Consider the following 21115-nt stretch of genomic DNA (forward strand, 5'->3'; position numbering starts at 1 on the left):
AGAATATAACTACCATAATACTGCCCCTATGTACTAGAATATAACTACTATAATACTGCATCCTATGTACAAGAATATAACTACTATAATACTGCTCCTATGTACAATAATATAACTACTATAATACTGCTCCTATGTACAAGAATATAACTACTATAATACTGCCCCTATGTACAAGAATATAACTACTATAATACTGCTCCCTAGGTACAAGAATATAACTACTTTAATACTGCTCCTATATACAAGAATATAACTTCTATAATACTGCCCCCTATGTACAGGAATATAGCTATTATAATACTGCCCCCTATGTACAAGAATATAACTACTATAATACTGCTCCTATGTAAAGAATATAACTACTATAATACTGCCCCTATGTACAAGAATATAACTACTATAATACTGCTCTTTAGGTACAAGAATATAACTACTATAATACTGCTCCTATATACAAGAATATAACTGCTATAATACTGCCCCCTATGTACAAGAATATAACTGCTATAATACTGCCCCCTATGTACAAGAATATAACAACTATAATACTGCTCCTATGTACAAGAATATAGCTGCTATAATACTGCCCCCTATGTACAAGAATATAACTACTATAATACTATCCCTATGTACAAGAATATAACTACTATAATACTATCCCTATGTACAAGAATATAACTACTATAATACTGCTCCTATGTACAAGAATATAACTGCTATAATACTGCCCCCTATGTACAAGAATATAACTACTATAATACTGCCCCCTATGTACAAGAATATAACTACTATAATACTGCTCCTATGTACAAGAATATAACTGCTATAATACTGCCTCCTATGTACAAGAATATAACTACTATAATACTGCCCCCTATGTACAAGAATATAACTACTATAATACTGCTCCTATGTACAAGAATATAACTGCTATAATACTGCCCCCTATGTACAAGAATATAACTACTATAATACTATCCCTATGTACAAGAATATAACTACTATAATACTATCCCTATGTACAAGAATATAACTACTATAATACTATCCCTATGTACAAGAATATAACTACTATAATACTGCTCCTATGTACAAGAATATAACTGCTATAATACTGCCTCCTATGTAGAAGAATATAACTACTATAATACTATCCCTATGTACAAGAATATAACTACTATAATACTGCCCCTATGTACTAGAATATAACTACTATAATACTGCCCCCTATGTACAAGAATATAAGTGCTATATTACTGCCCTATATGTACAAGAATATAACTACTATAATACTGCTCCCTATGTACAAGAATATAACTACTATAATACTGCCCCCTATGTACAAGAATATAACTACTATAATACTGCCCCCTATGTACAAGAATATAACTACTATAATACTGCTCCTATGTACAAGAATATGGCTACTATAATACAGCCCCCTATGTACAAGAATATAACTGCTATAATACTGCTCCTATGTACAAGAATATAACTACTATAATACTGCTCCTATATACAAGAATATAACTACTATAATACTGCTCCTATATACAAGAATATAACTACTATAATACTGCCCCTATATACAAGAATATAACTACTATAATACTGCTCCTAGGTACAAGAATATAACTACTATAATACTGCCCCCTATGTACACGAATATAACTACTATAATACTGCCTCCTATGTACAAGAATATAACTACTATAATACTGCTCCTATGTACAAGAATATAACTACTATAATACTGCCCCCTATGTACAAGAATATAACTACTATAATACTGCCTCCTATGTACAAGAATATAACTACTATAATACTGCTCCTAGGTACAAGAATATAACTACTATAATACTGCCCCCTATGTACAAGTATATAACTACTATAATACTGCCCCCTATGTATAAAAATATAACTACTATAATACTGCTCCTATGTACAAGAATATAACTACTATAATACTGCCCCCTATGTACAAGAATATAACTACTATAATACTACCTCCTATGTACAAGAACATAAGTACTATAATACTACCCCCTATGTACAAGAATATAACTACTATAATACTGCCCCCTGTGTACAAGAATATAACTGCTATAATATTGCCCCCTATGTACAAGAATATAACTACTATAATAGTATCCCTATGTACAAGAATATACCTACTATTATACTGCCCCTATGTACAAGAATATAACTGCTATAATACTGCCCCCTATGTACAAGAATATAACTGCTATAATACTGCCCCCTATGTACAAGAATATAACTACTATAATACTATCCCTATGTACAAGAATATAACTACTATAATACTGCTCCTATGTACAAGAATATAACTGCTATAATACTGCCCCTATGTACAAGAATATAACTACTATAATACTATCCCTATGTACAAGAATATAACTACTATAATACTATCCCTATGTACAAGAATATAACTACTATAATACTGCTCCTATGTACAAGAATATAACTGCTATAATACTGCCCCCTATGTACAAGAATATAACTACTATTATACTGCCCCTATGTACAAGAATATAAGTGCTATATTACTCCCCTATATGTACAAGAATATAACTACTATAATACTGCTCCCTATGTACAAGAATATAACTACTATAATACTGCCCTCTATGTACAAGATTATAACTACTATAATACTTCCCCCTATGTACAAGAATATAACTACTATAATACTGCTCCTATGTACAAGAATATAGCTACTATAATACTGCCCCCTATGTACAAGATTATAACTACTATAATACTGCTCCTATGTACAAGGATATAGCTACTATAATACTGCTCCTATGTACAAGAATATAACTACTATAATACTGCCCCCTATGTACAAGAATATAACTACTATAATACTGCTCCTATGTACAAGAATATAACTACTATAATACTGCCCCCTATGTACAAGAATATAACTACTATAATACTGCCCCCTATGTACAAGTATATAACTACTATAATACTGCTCCTATGTACAAGAATATATCTACTATAATACTGCCCCCTATGTACAAGAATATAACTACTATAATACTGCCCCCTATGTACAAGAATATAACTACTATAATACTGCTCCTATGTACAAGAATGTAACTACTATAATACTGCTCCTATATACAAGAATATAACTACTATAATACTGCTCCTATATACAAGAATCTAACTACTATAATACTGCCCCCTATGTACACGAATATAACTACTATAATACTGCCTCCTATGTACAAGAATATAACTACTATAATACTGCTCCTATGTACAAGAATATAACTACTATAATACATCCCCCTATGTACAAGAATATAACTACTATAACACTGCCTCCTATGTACAAGAATATAACTACTATAATACTGCTCCTAGGTACAAGAATATAACTACTATAATACTGCTCCCTATGTATAAGAATATAACTACTATAATACTGCTCCTATGTACAAGAATATAACTACTATAATACTGCTCCTAGGTACAACAATATAACTACTATAATACTGCTCCTAGGTACAAGAATATAACTACTATAATACTACTCCTATATACAAGAATTTAACTACTATAATACTGCCCCTATGTACAAGAATATAACTACTATAATACTGCCCCCTATGTACAAGAATATAACTACTATAATACTGCCCCTATGTACAAGAATATAACTACTATAATACTTCCCCCTATGTACAAGAATATAACTACTATAATACTGCTCCTATGTACAAGAATATAGCTACTATAATACTGCCCCCTATGTACAAGATTATAACTACTATAATACTGCTCCTATGTACAAGGATATAGCTGCTATAATACTGCTCCTATGTACAAGAATATAACTACTATAATACTGCCCCCTATGTACAAGAATATAACTACTATAATACTGCTCCTATGTACAAGAATATAACTACTATAATACTGCCCCCTATGTACAAGAATATAACTACTATAATACTGCCCCCTATGTACAAGAATATAACTACTATAATACTGCTCCTATGTACAAGAATATAACTACTATAATACTGCCCCCTATGTACAAGAATATAACTACTATAATACTGCTCCTATGTACAAGAATATATGTACTATAATACTGCCCCCTATGTACAAGAATATAACTACTATAATACTGCCCCCTATGTACAAGAATATAACTACTATAATACTGCTCCTATGTACAAGAATATAACTACTATAATACTGCTCCTATATACAAGAATATAACTACTATAATACTGCTCCTATATACAAGAATATAACTACTATAATACTGCCCCCTATGTTCACGAATATAACTACTATAATACTGCCTCCTATGTACAAGAATATAACTACTATAATACATCCCCCTATGTACAAGAAAATAACTACTATAATACTGCCTCCTATGTACAAGAATATAACTACTATAATACTGCTCCTAGGTACAAGAATATAACTACTATTATACTGCCCCCTATGTACAAGAATATAACTACTATAATACTGCCCCCTATGTATAAGAATCTAACTACTATAATACTGCTCCTGTGTACAAGAATATAACTACTATAATACTGCTCCTAGGTACAACAATATAACTACTATAATACTGCTCCTAGGTACAACAATATAACTACTATAATACTACTCCTATATACAAGAATTTAACTACTATAATACTGCCCCTATGTACAAGAATATAACTACTATAATACTGCCCCCTATGTACAAGAATATAACTACTATAATACTGCCCCTATGTACAAGAATATAACTACTATAATACTGCTCCTATGTACAAGAATATAACTACTATAATACTGCTCCTATGTACAAGAAAATAACTACTATAATACTGCTCCTATGTACTAGAATATAACTAATATAATACTGCGCCTATGTACTAGAATATAACTAATATAATACTGCTCCTAGGTAAAAGAATATAACTACTATAATACTGCTCCTATGTACAAGAATATAACTACTATAATACTGCGCCTATGTACTAGAATATAACTAATATAATACTGCTCCTAGGTAAAAGAATATAACTACTATAATACTGCTCCTATGTACAAGAATATAACTACTATAATACTGCGCCTATGTACTAGAATATAACTAATATAATACTGCTCCTAGGTAAAAGAATATAACTACTATAATACTGCTCCTATGTACAAGAATAAAACTACCATAATACTGCCCCTATGTACTAGAATATAACTACTATAATACTGCTCCTGGGTACAAGAATATAATTACTATAATGCTGCTCGTATGTACAAGAATATAACTACTATAATACTGCTCCTATATACAAGAATATCGCCACTATAATACTGCTCCCTATGTACAAGAATATAACTACTATAATACTGCTCCTATGTACAAGAATATAACTACCATAATACTGCCCCTATGTACTAGAATATAACTACTATAATACTGCTCCTATATACAAGAATATAACTACTATAATACTGCTCCTATGTACAAGAATACAACTACTATAATACTGCTCCTATGTACAAGAATATAACTATAATACTGCCCCTATGTACAAGAATATAACTACTATAATACTGCCCCTATGTACAAGACTATAACTACTATAATTCTGCTCCCTATGTACAAGAATATAACTACTATAATACTGCTCCTATGTACAAGAATATAACTACTATAATACTGCATCCTATGTACAAGAATATAACTACTATAACACTGCCCCCTATGTACAAAAATATAACTACTATAATACTGCTCCCTAGGTACAAGAATATAACTACTATAATACTGCTCCTATGTACAAGAATGTAACTACTATAATACTGCCCCTATGTACAAGAATATAACTACTATAATACTGCCCCCTATATACAAGAATATAACTACTATAATACTGATCCTATATACAAGAATATAACTACTATAATACTGCCCCCCTATCCTATGTACAAGAATATAACTACTATAATACTGCCCCTGTGTACAAGAATAAAACTACTATAATACTGCTCCTATGTACAAGAATATAACTACTTTAATACTGCCCCCTATATAGAAGAATATAACTACTATAATACTGCTCCTATGTACAAGAATTTAACTACTATAATACTGCCCCCTATGTACAAGAATATAACTACTATAATACTGCTCCTATGTACAAGAATATAACTACTATAATACTGCTCCTATGTACAAGAATATAACTACTATAATACTGCTCCCTAGGTACAAGAATATAACTACTATAATACTGCTCCTATATACAAGAATATAACTTCTATAATACTGCCCCCTATGTACAGGAATATAGCTACTATAATACTGCCCCCTATGTACAAGAATATAACTACTATGATACTGCTCCTATGTACAAGAATATAACTACTATAATACTGCCCCTATGTACAAGAATATAACTACTATAATACTGCTCCCTAGGTACAAGAATATAACTACTATAATACTGCTCCTATATACAAGAATATAACTGCTATAATACTGCCCCTATGTACAAGATTATAACTACTATAATACTGCCCCCTATGTACAAGAATATAACTACTATAATACTATCCCTATGTACAAAAATATAACTACTATAATACTGCCCCTATGTACAAGAATATAACTGCTATAGTACTGCCCCCTATGTACAAGAATATAACTGCTATAATACTGCCCCCTATGTACAAGAATAGAACTACTATAATACTATCCCTATGTACAAGAATAGAACTACTATAATACTGCTCCTATGTAGAAGAATATAACTACTATAATACTGCCCCCTATGTACAAGAATATAACTACTATAATACTATCCCTATGTACAAGAATATAACTACGATAATACTGCTCCTATGTACAAGAATATAACTACTATAATACTGCCCCCTATGTGCAAGAATATAACTACTATAATACTGCTCCTATGTACAAGAATTTAACTACAATAATACTGCCCCCTATGTACAAGAATATAACTGCTATAATACTATCCCTATGTACAAGAATATAACTACTATAATACTGCTCCTATGTAGAAGAATATAACTACTATAATACTGCCCCCTATGTACAAGAATATAACTACTATAATACAGCCCCCTATGTACAAGAATATAACTACTATAATACTGCCCCTATGTACAAAAATATAACTACTATAATACTGCTCCTATGTACAAGAATATAACTACTATAATACTGCTCCTATGTACTAGAATATAACTACTATAATACTGCCCCCTATGTACAAGCATATAACTACTATAATACTGCCCCTATGTACAAGAATATAATTACTATAATACTGCCCCCTATGTACAAGAATATAACTACTATAATACTGCTCCTATGTACAAGAATATAACTACTATAATACTGCTCCTATGTACAAGAATATAACTACTATAATACTGCCCCTATGTACAAGAATATAACTGCTATAATACTGCCCCCCTATGTACAAGAACAGAACTACTGTAATACTGCTCCTATGTACAAGAATATAACTGCTATAATACTGCCCCCTATGTACAAGAATAGAACTACTATAATACTGCTCCTATGTACAAGAATAGAACTACTATAATACTGCTCCTATGTACAAGAATATAACTACTATAATACTGCCCCCTATGTACAAGAATATAACTACTATAATACTATCCCTATGTACAAGAATATAACTACGATAATACTGCTCCTATGTACAAGAATATAACTACTATAATACTGCCCCCTATGTGCAAAAATATAACTACTATAATACTGCTCCTATGTACAAGAATTTAACTACTATAATACTGCCCCCTATGTACAAGAATATAACTGCTATAATACTATCCCTATGTACAAGAATATAACTATTATAATACTGCTCCTATGTACAAGAATATAACTACTATAATACTGCCCCCTATGTACAAGAATATAACTACTATAATACAGCCCCCTATGTACAAGAATATAACTACTATAATACTGCCCCTATGTACAAGAATATAACTACTATAATACTGCTCCTATGTACAAGAATATAATTACTATAATACTGCCCCCTATGTACAAGAATATAACTACTATAATACTGCTCCTATGTACTAGAATATAACTACTATAATACTGCCCCTATGTACAAGCATATAACTACTATAATACTGCCCCTATGTACAAGAATATAATTACTATAATACTGCCCCCTATGTAGAAGAATATAACTACTATAATACTGCCCTTATGTACAAGAATATATTTACTATAATACTGACCTTATGTACTGGAATATAACTACTATAATACTGCTCCTATGTACTAGAATATAACTACTATAATACTGCTCCTATGTACTAGAATATAACTACTATAATACTGCCCCCTATGTACAGGAATAAAACTACTATAATACTGCTCCTATGTTCAAGAATATAATTACTATAATACTGCCACCTATTTACAACAATATAACTACTATAATACTGCTTCTATGTATAAGAATATAACTACTATAATATTGCTCCTATGTACAAGAATATAACTACTATAATACTGCCCCCTATGTACAAGAATATAACTACTATAATACTGCCCCCTATGTACAAGAATTTAACTACTGTAATACTGCCCCTATGTACAAGAATATACTATAATACTGCCCCTATGTACAAGAATATAATTACTATAATACTGCTCCCTATGTACAAGAATATAACTACTATAATACTGATCCTATGTACACGAATATAACTACTATAATACTTCTTCTATGTACTAGAATATAACTACTATAATACTGCTCCTATGTACAAGAATATAACTACTATAATATTGCCCCCTATGTACAAGATTATAACTACTATAATACTATCCCTATGTACAAGAATATAACTACTATAATACTGCCCCTATGTACAAGAATATAACTGCTATAGTACTGCCCCCTATGTACAAGAATATAACTGCTATAATACTGCCCCCTATGTACAAGAATACAACTACTATAATACTATCCCTATGTACAAGAATAGAACTACTATAATACTGCTCCTATGTACAAGAATATAACTACTATAATACTGCCCCTATGTACAAGAATATAACTACTATAATACTATCCCTATGTACAAGAATTTAACTACGATAATACTGCCCCCTATGTGCAAGAATATAACTACTATAATACTGCTCCTATGTACAAGAATTTAACTACTATAATACTGCCCCCTATGTACAAGAATATAACAACTATAATACTGCCCCCTATGTACAAGAATATAACTGCTATAATACTATCCCTATGTACAAGAATATAACTACTATAATACTGCTCCTCTGTACAAGAATATAACTACTATAATACTGCCCCCTATGTACAAGAATATAACTACTATAATACAGCCCCCTATGTACAAGAATATAACTACTATAATACTGCCCCTTTGTACAAGAATATAACTACTATAATACTGCTCCTATGTACTAGAATATAACTACTATAATACTGCCCCCTATGTACAAGCATATAACTACTATAATACTGCCCTTATGTACAAGAATATAATTACTATAATACTGCCCCCTATGTACAAGAATATAACTACTATAATACTGCTCCTATGTACAAGAATATAACTACTATAATACTGCTCCTATGTACAAGAATATAACTCCTATAATACTGCTCCTATGTGCAAGAATATAATTACTATAATACTGCCCCCTATGTACAAGAATATAACTACTATAATACTGCCCCCTATGTACAAGAATATATCTACTATAATACTGCCCCCTATGTACAAGAATATAACTACTATAATACTGCCCCCTATGTACAAGAATATAACTACTATAATACTGCCCCTATGTACAAGAATATATTTACTATAATACTGACCTGATGTACTAGAATATAACTACTATAATACTTCTTCTATGTTCTAGAATATAACTACTATAATACTGCTCCTATGTACACAAATATAACTACTATAATACTTCTTCTATGTACTAGAATATAACTACTATAATACTGCGCCTATGTACAAGAATATAACTACTATAATACTGCCCCCTATGTACAGGAATAAAACTACTATAATACTGCTCCTATGTTCAAGAATATAATTACTATAATACTGCCCCCTATGTACAAGAATATAACTACTATAATACTGCTCCTATGTACAAGAATATAACTACTATAATACTGCCCCTATGTACAAGAATATAACTACTATAATACTGCCCCCTATGTATAAGAATATAACTACTATAATATTGCCCCCTATGTACAAGAATATAACTACTATAATACTGCTCCTATGTACAAGAATATAACTACTATAATACTATCCCTATGTACAAGAATATAACTACGATAATACTGCCCCCTATGTACCAGAATATAACTACTATAATACTGCTCCTATGTACAAGAATATAACTACTATAATACTGCTCCTATGTACAAGAATATAACTACTATAATACTGCTCCTATGTACAAGAATATAACTACTATAATACTGCCCCCTATGTACAAGAACATAACTACTATAATACTGCTCCTTTGTACAGGAATATAACTACTATAATACTGCACCCTATGTACAAGAATATAACTATTATAATACTGCCCCCTATGTACAAGAATATAACTACTATAATACTGCCCCCTATGTACAAGAATATAACTACTATAATACTGCTCCTATGTATAAGAATATAACTACTATAATACTGCTCCTATGTACAAGAATATAACTACTATAATACTGCCCTCTATGTACAAGAATATAAGTACTATAATACTGCCCCTATGTACAGGAATATAACTACTATAATACTGCTCCCTATGTACAAGAATATAACTACTATAATACTGCCCCTATGTACAAGAATATAACTACCATAATACTGCCCCTATATACAAGAATGTAACTACTATAATACTACCCCTATGTGCAATAATATAACTACTATAATACTGCTCCTATGTACAAGAATATAACTACTATAATACTGCTCCTATGTACAAGAATATAACTACTATAATACTGACCCTGTGTACTAGAATATAACTACTATAATACTGCCCCCTATGTACAAATATATAACTACTATAATACTGCCCCTATGTACAGGAATATAACTACTATAATACTGCCCCTATGTACAAGAATATAACTACTATAATACTGCCCCTATGTACAGGAATATAACTACTATAATACTGCTCCCTATGTACAAGAATATAACTACTATAATACTGCTCCTATGTACAGGAATATAACTACTATAATACTGCTCCTATGTACAAGAATATAACTACTATAATACTGCCCCCTATGTACAAGAATATAACTACTATAATACTGCCCCCTATGTACAAGAATATAACTACTGTAATACTGCTCCTATGTACAAAAATATAACTACTATAATACTGCCTCCTATGTACAAGAATATAACTACTATAATACTGCTCCTAGGTACAAGAATATAACTACTATAATACTGCCCCCTATGTACAAGAATATAACTACTGTAATACTGCTCCTATGTACAAAAATATAACTACTATAATACTGCCTCCTATGTACAAGAATATAACTACTATAATACTGCTCCTAGGTACAAGAATATAACTACTATAATACTGCTCCTATGTACAAGAATATAACTACTATAATACTACCCCCTATGTACAAGAACATAACTACTATAATACTGCTCCTATGTACAATAATATAACTACTATAATACTACCCCTATGTACAATAATATAACTACTATAATACTGCTCCTTTGTACAAGAATATAACTACTATAATACTGCTCCTATGTACAAGAATATAACTACTATAATACTGCCTGCTATGTCCAAGAATATAACTACTATAATACTGCTCCTATGTACAAGAATATAACTACTATAATACTACCCCTATGTACAATAATATAACTACTATAATACTGCCCCCTATGTACAAGATTATAACTACTATAATACTGCCCCCTATGTACAAGAATATAACTACTATAATACTGCCCCCTAAGTACAAGATTATAACTACTATAATACTGCTCCTATGTACAAGAATATCACTACTATAATACTGCCCCTATGTACAAGAATATAACTACTATAATACTGCTCCTATGTACAAGAATATAACTACTATAATACTGCCCCCTAAGTACAAGATTATAACTACTATAATACTGCTCCTATGTACAAGAATATAACTACTATAATACTGCCCCTATGTACAAGAATATAACTACTATAATGCTGCTCCTATGTACAAGAATATAACTACTATAATACTGCTCCTATGTACAAGAATATAACTACTAGAATACTGCTCCTATGTACAAGAATATAACTACTATAATACTGCCCCCTATGTACAAGAATATAACTACTATAATACTGCCCCCTATGTACAAGAATATAACTACTATAATACTGCCCCCTATGAACAAGAATATAACTACTATAATACTGTCTCCTATTTACAAGAATATAACTTCTATAATACTGCCCCCTATGTACAAGAATATAACTACTATAATACTGCTCCCTATGTACACGAATATAACTACTATAATACTGCTCCTATGTACAAGTATATAACTACTATAATACTGCTCCCTATGTAAAAGAATATAACTACTACAATACTGCCCCCTATGTACAAGAATATAACTACTATAATACTGCTCCCTATGTACAAGAATATAACTACTATAATACTGCCCCCTATGTACAAGACTATAACTACTATAATACTGCCCCCTATGTACAAGAATATAACTACTATAATACTGCCCTCTATGTACAAGAATATAACTACTATAATACTGCTCCTATGTACAAGAATATAACTACTATAATACTGCTCCTATGTACAAGAATATAACTACTTTAATACTGCTCCTATGTACAAGAATATAACTACTATAATACTGTCCCTATGTACAAGAATATAACTACTATAATACTGCCCCCTATGTACAAGAATATAACTACTATAATACTGCTCCTATGTACAAGAATATAACTACTATAATACTGTCCCTATGTACAAGAATATAACTACTATAATACTGTCCCTATGTACAATAATATAACTACTATAATATTGCTCCTATGTACAAGAATATAACTACTATAATACTGCTCCTATGTAGAAGAATATAACTACTATAATACTGACCCTATGTACAAGAATATAACTACTATAATACTGCCCCCTATGTACAAGTATATAACTACTATAATACTGCCCCCTATGTACAAGAATATAACTACTATAATACTGCCTCCTATGTACAAGAATATAACTACTATAATACTGCTCCTAGGTACAAGAATATAACTACTATAATACTGCCCCCTAAGTACAAGATTATAACTACTATAATACTGCTCCTATGTACAAGAATATAACTACTATAATACTGCCCCTATGTACAAGAATATAACTACTATAATACTGCTCCTACGTACAAGAATATAACTACTATAATGCTGCTCCTATGTACAATAATATAACTACTATAATACTGCTCCTATGTACAAGAATATAACTACTATAATACTGCCCCCTATGTACAAGAATATAACTACTATAATACTGCCCCCTATGTACAAGAATATAACTACTATAATACTGCCCCCTATATACAAGAATATAACTACTATAATACTGTCTCCTATTTACAAGAATATAACTACTATAATACTGCCCCCTATGTACAAGAATATAGCTACTATAATACTGCCCCCTATGTACAAGAATATAACTACTATAATACTGCTCCCTATGTACAAGAATATAACTACTATAATACTGCCCCCTATGTACAAGAATATAACTACTATAATACTGCCCCCTATGTACAAGAATATAACTACTATAATACTGCTCCTATGTACAAGAATATAACTACTATAATACTGCCCCCTATGTACAAGAATATAACTACTATAATACTGCTCCTATGTACAAGAATATAACTACTATAATACTGCCCCCTATGTACAAGAATATAACTACTATAATACTGCTCCTATGTACAAGAATATAACTACTATAATACTGCCCTCTATGTACAAGAATATAACTACTATAATACTTCTCCTATGTACAAGAATATAACTACTATAATACTGCTCCTATGTACAAGAATATAACTACTATAATACTGCTCCCTATGTACAAGAATATAACTACTATAATACTGTCCCTATGTACAAGAATATAACTACTATAATACTGCCCCCTATGTACAAGAATATAACTACTATAATACTGCTCCTATGTACAAGAATATAACTACTATAATACTGTCCCTATGTACAAGAATATAACTACTATTATACTGTCCCTATGTACAAGAATATAACTACTATAATACTGCTCCCTATGTACAAGAATATAACTACTATAATACTGCCCCCTATGTACAAGAATATAACTACTATAATACTGCTCCTATATACAAGAATATAACTACTATAATACTGCCCCCTATGTACAAGAATATAACTACTATAATACTGCCCCCTATGTACAAGAATATAACTACTATAATACTGCTCCCTATGTACAAGAATATAACTACTATAATACTGCCCCTATATACAAGAATATATCTACTATAATACTGCCCCCTATGTACAAGAATATAACTACTATAATACTGCCCCCTATGTATAAGAATATAACTACTATAATACTGCTCCTATGTATAAGAATATAACTACTATAATAGTGACCCTATGTACAAGAATATAACTACTATAATACTGCCCCCTATATACAAGAATATAACTACTATAATACTGTCTCCTATTTACAAGAATATAACTACTATAATACTGCCCCTATATACAAGAATATATCTACTATAATACTGCCCCCTATGTACAAGAATATAACTACTATAATACTGCCCCCTATGTATAAGAATATAACTACTATAATACTGCTCCTATGTATAAGAATATAACTACTATAATAGTGACCCTATGTACAAGAATATAACTACTATAATACTGCCCCCTATGTACAAGAATATAACTACTATAATACTGTCTCCTATTTACAAGAATATAACTACTATAATACTGCCCCTATGTACAAGAATATAACTACTATAATACTGCCCCCTATGTACAAGAATATAACTACTATAATACTGTCTCCTATTTACAAGAATATAACTACTATAATACTGCCCCTATGTACAAGAATATAACTACTATAATACTGCCCCCTATGTACAAGAATATAACTACTATAATACTGCCCCCTAAGTACAAGATTATAACTACTATAATACTGCTCCTATGTACAAGAATATAACTACTATAATACTGCCCCCTATGTACAAGAATATAACTACTATAATACTGCTCCTATGTACAAGAATATAACTACTATAATACTGCCCCCTATGTACAAGAATATAACTACTATAATACTGCCCCCTATGTACAAGAATATAACTACTATAATACTGCTCCTATGTACAAGAATATAACTACTATAATACTGCCCCCTATGTACAAGAATATAACTACTATAATACTGCCCCCTATGTACAAGAATATAACTACTGTAATACTGCTCCTATGTACAAAAATATAACTACTATAATACTGCCTCCTATGTACAAGAATATAACTACTATAATACTGCCCCTATGTACAAGAATATAACTACTATAATACTGACCCTATGTACAAGAATATAACTACTATAATACTGCCCCCTATGTACAAGTATATAACTACTATAATACTGCCCCCTATGTACAAGAATATAACTACTATAATACTGCCTCCTATGTACAAGAATATAACTACTATAATACTGCTCCTAGGTACAAGAATATAACTACTATAATACTGCCCCCTAAGTACAAGATTATAACTACTATAATACTGCTCCTATGTACAAGAATATAACTACTATAATACTGCCCCTATGTACAAGAATATAACTACTATAATACTGCTCCTACGTACAAGAATATAACTACTATAATGCTGCTCCTATGTACAATAATATAACTACTATAATACTGCTCCTATGTACAAGAATATAACTACTATAATACTGCCCCCTATGTACAAGAATATAACTACTATAATACTGCCCCCTATGTACAAGAATATAACTACTATAATACTGCCCCCTATATACAAGAATATAACTACTATAATACTGTCTCCTATTTACAAGAATATAACTACTATAATACTGCCCCCTATGTACAAGAATATAGCTACTATAATACTGCCCCCTATGTACAAGAATATAACTACTATAATACTGCTCCCTATGTACAAGAATATAACTACTATAATACTGCCCCCTATGTACAAGAATATAACTACTATAATACTGCCCCCTATGTACAAGAATATAACTACTATAATACTGCTCCTATGTACAAGAATATAACTACTATAATACTGCCCCCTATGTACAAGAATATAACTACTATAATACTGCTCCTATGTACAAGAATATAACTACTATAATACTGCCCCCTATGTACAAGAATATAACTACTATAATACTGCTCCTATGTACAAGAATATAACTACTATAATACTGCCCTCTATGTACAAGAATATAACTACTATAATACTTCTCCTATGTACAAGAATATAACTACTATAATACTGCTCCTATGTACAAGAATATAACTACTATAATACTGCTCCCTATGTACAAGAATATAACTACTATAATACTGCCCCCTATGTACAAGAATATAACTACTATAATACTGCTCCTATGTACAAGAATATAACTACTATAATACTGTCCCTATGTACAAGAATATAACTACTATTATACTGTCCCTATGTACAAGAATATAACTACTATAATACTGCTCCCTATGTACAAGAATATAACTACTATAATACTGCCCCCTATGTACAAGAATATAACTACTATAATACTGCTCCTATATACAAGAATATAACTACTATAATACTGCCCCCTATGTACAAGAATATAACTACTATAATACTGCCCCCTATGTACAAGAATATAACTACTATAATACTGCTCCCTATGTACAAGAATATAACTACTATAATACTGCCCCTATATACAAGAATATATCTACTATAATACTGCCCCCTATGTACAAGAATATAACTACTATAATACTGCCCCCTATGTATAAGAATATAACTACTATAATACTGCTCCTATGTATAAGAATATAACTACTATAATAGTGACCCTATGTACAAGAATATAACTACTATAATACTGCCCCCTATATACAAGAATATAACTACTATAATACTGTCTCCTATTTACAAGAATATAACTACTATAATACTGCCCCTATATACAAGAATATATCTACTATAATACTGCCCCCTATGTACAAGAATATAACTACTATAATACTGCCCCCTATGTATAAGAATATAACTACTATAATACTGCCCCCTATGTACAAGAATATAACTACTATAATACTGCCCCTATATACAAGAATATAACTACTATAATACTGCTCCTATGTACAAGAATATAACTACTATAATACTGCTCCCTATGTACAAGAATATAACTACTATAATACTGCCGTTTTCCCTGCGTGTGTTTGGCTGGGTGTTACTCTGGATTATCTTCTTCCTTATTGTGTAGCCGGAGATGAGTCAGAGATTCTTGTGAATGAATGCAGAAATGAAGGGTTGTTGCTCCCATAATCATTATGGGATGTCTCTTTTTTATGGGTCCGTGTCTCTTGCCCGGGGCTGACGTCGGCTCCTTCTCTGTTCTGCGCTCTGTAGTGGTCACGAGTTCTGTACACACTGGAGTTTTTATATATAAGTTGGAGCAGGAGATGTAGCCCTGAATACTCTTGGTTGTGTCCAATCCTCTGAGACATCATGAATTCTTAATAACCACTTTCTATATATTTTTTTTACAACATTGAAGCTGTAAGACTGGAAAGTTTTCCTCCGTTGGCAGCAGAATATAGAATCCGTTTCTGTGAGCTCTCGGGACAATTCATCAAACATTTCACATTACTTTTCTGGCTTAGAAAATGTAAAAATTTTTGCAAAAACCACAATTTTTGCGACTTTTTGCCCTTTGCATCGGTCAACCCATTTTCTCAAAAGGTGGGCAAGGTGTAATATAAGGGGATGTGACCCAATTTGGCGTAAAAAAATTTCACAAAAATTGGCATAAATGATGGAATAGTTGCTAAATTTCAGATTATGGTGCCCAATTTTCTCAAAATGTCAGTCTTGATGAAGTGTGTCCAAGGTAGGGACATAACTGCGGGTGTGGGGAAAGAAGGGCTTGTGCCTGGGTGCAACCAGAAGGGGGATTCTGGCAGGCCCTCTAATGCGGCTGTCTGAGGTGTCTACCAGGCGGCTGCACTTCCCCGCCACTTAGAGTGGGAGAAGGATTTAGCCATTCTCCAAACTGGTTGTTAAAGTGTGAGGAAACCGTATGGGGGTGGTGTAAAGTGTGAGGGGACAGTATGGGGTGGGTGTGAGAGGACAATATGAGGGAGAAAAGTGTGAGTGGGCAGGAGTAAGGGTGAGGGGACAGCATGGAGCAGAAAAGTGTGAGTGAACAGTATTGGGGCAGAGAAAAGTCTGAAGGACAGTATGGGAGGAGTGTAAGGGGGCTGCATGGGGGAGGGAACAGTATGGGGGTGGGGTAAAGTGTAAGGGGACAGTATGGGGGTAGAAAAGTGTGAGCAGACAGTATAGGGTGGGTGTGAGAGGACAGTAGGAGGGAGACAAGTGTGAGTGGGCAGTATGGGGCAGGAGTAAGCGTGAGGGGACAGCATGGAGGAGAAAAATGTGAGTAAACAGTATTAGTGGAGAAAAGTGTGAAGGACAGTAAGGGGGAGAGTGTAAGGGGGCTGCATGGGGGAGGGAACAGTATGAGGGTGGGGTAAAGTGTAAGGGGACAGTATGGGGGTAGAAAAGTGTGAGCAGACAGTATAGGGTGGGTGTGAGAGGACAGTAGGAGGGAGACAAGTGTGAGTGGGCAGTATGGGGCAGGAGTAAGCGTGAGGGGACAGCATGGAGGAGAAAAGTGTGAGTAAACAGTATTAGTGGAGAAAAGTGTGAAGGACAGTAAGGGGGAGAGTGTAAGGGGGCTGCATGGGGGAGGGAACAGTTAAGGGTGGGGTAAAGTGTAAGGGGACAGTATGGGGGTAGAAAAGTGTGAGCAGACAGTATAGGGTGGGTGTGAGAGGACAGTAGGAGGGAGACAAGTGTGAGTGGGCAGTATGGGGCAGGAGTAAGCGTGAGGGGACAGCATGGAGGAGAAAAGTGTGAGTAAACAGTATTAGTGGAGAAAAGTGTGAAGGACAGTAAGGGGGAGAGTGTAAGGGGGCAGCATGGGGCGAGGGAACAGTATGGGGGTGGGGTAAAGTGTAAGGGGACAGTATGGGGGGAGAAGTGTGAGCAGACAGTATAGGGTGGGTGTGAGAGGACAGTAGGAGGGAGACAAGTGTGAGTGGGCAGTATGGGGCAGGAGAAAGCGTGAGGGGACAGCATGGAGGAGAAAAGTGTGAGTAAACAGTATTAGTGGAGAAAAGTGTGAAGGACAGTAAGGGGGAGAGTGTAAGGGGGCAGCATGGGGCGAGGGAACAGTATGGAGTGGGAGGGGACAGTGTGAAGGGTAAAGTGTGAGGGGACAATATAGGAATAAAGTGTGAGGGTACAATAAGGGGGGAAGTGTGAAGGGACAGAATGAGGGGTAAATTGTAAGGGGATAGTATGGGGGAAGGTTTTTAGAGAATAGTATGAGGGAAAGTGTAAGGGGATAGTTTGGGGGTGAGCATGGGGGGCACAATACAGAAACTTGGTAGTGTGGGGACAGTGTAGAGAGAGGAGAGTTAGAGGGTACAGCAAGGTGGGGATAATATTGGAGGACACTGATTCTAAGGACATTGTGGTGGTTATAGCTAATAGTGGTGAACAGTGGTGGTTTTGGTACCTAAGGGCGGACAGTGTGGAGACAATATTTTATAGGAGAGGATAGTGTGGAGGGCCTGTGCGATAAGAGGGTGGGTCATATTTTGTGCAGGGAGCACACAGATGGGCAATAATATATACAGGCGCACAGGGTAGGGCAGACATTTTTATTCAGGAGCATTTTAATGCCACTGTTATTTTTAAGGGCATCGTGTCGGGATGTGCTGCAGAAAACCGGAGAAGATGGAAGTCTGCAGAGATGGAGCTGTGGATATGAAAAGTCATCGTTGCATCTGGACTAGATAGAGAAGAAAGAAAGAGAACGACTCCAAATCAGAGAAAATGTCTCCTATAAGGAACATGGATGTAAATGTTTCTTTGTGTTACTGCCTCCGTCTCATCAGTACTGTAATTCCTGAATAGGCTGCAGTCTGTGGATGACTGGTTACATCAACTCCCATCGTCTCCTTACCATTGTTAAGGACATACCGGGAGTTGTAGGTTCATGCAATACAATTGTATATGGGGCCGAACTCACACTGTTGATCACTTTACTAACTTTGGTGATGTATTCATGTACCGATGGTGGTTCTGGTGATGTATTCTTGTATTGAAGTGGGTTCTGATGATGTATTCATGTTCTGATGGTGGCTGTGATGCTGAATTTCTGTACTGTTGGGGTTTCTGGTGCTGTATTCATATACTTATCATGCTTCTGTTGCTGTATTTCTATATGGTTGGTGGTTCTGATGACGTATTTGTGTACTGTTGATGGTTTTGTAGATGTATTTATGTGCTGATGGGCTTGTGCTTTTTTTCTGTACTGTTGGTGGTTCTAGTCCTGTATTCACATATAGATAGTGGTTCTGGTGATATACACTACCGTTCAAAAGTTTGGGGTCATTTAGAAATTTCATTATTTTTGAAAGAAAAGCACATTTTTTTTCAATAAAGCTAACATTAAATGAATCAGAAATACACTCTATACATTGTTAATGTGGTAAATGACTATTCTTAGCTGCAAACGTCTTGTTTTTATTGCAATATCTACATAGGTGTATGGAGGCCCATTTCC

The sequence above is a fragment of the Phyllobates terribilis genome, unplaced genomic scaffold, assembly GCF_046119375.1.
Source record: "Phyllobates terribilis strain yellow unplaced genomic scaffold, ASM4611937v1 Scaffold_25__1_contigs__length_18738178, whole genome shotgun sequence".
In the NCBI taxonomy this organism is placed as follows: domain Eukaryota; kingdom Metazoa; phylum Chordata; class Amphibia; order Anura; family Dendrobatidae; genus Phyllobates; species Phyllobates terribilis.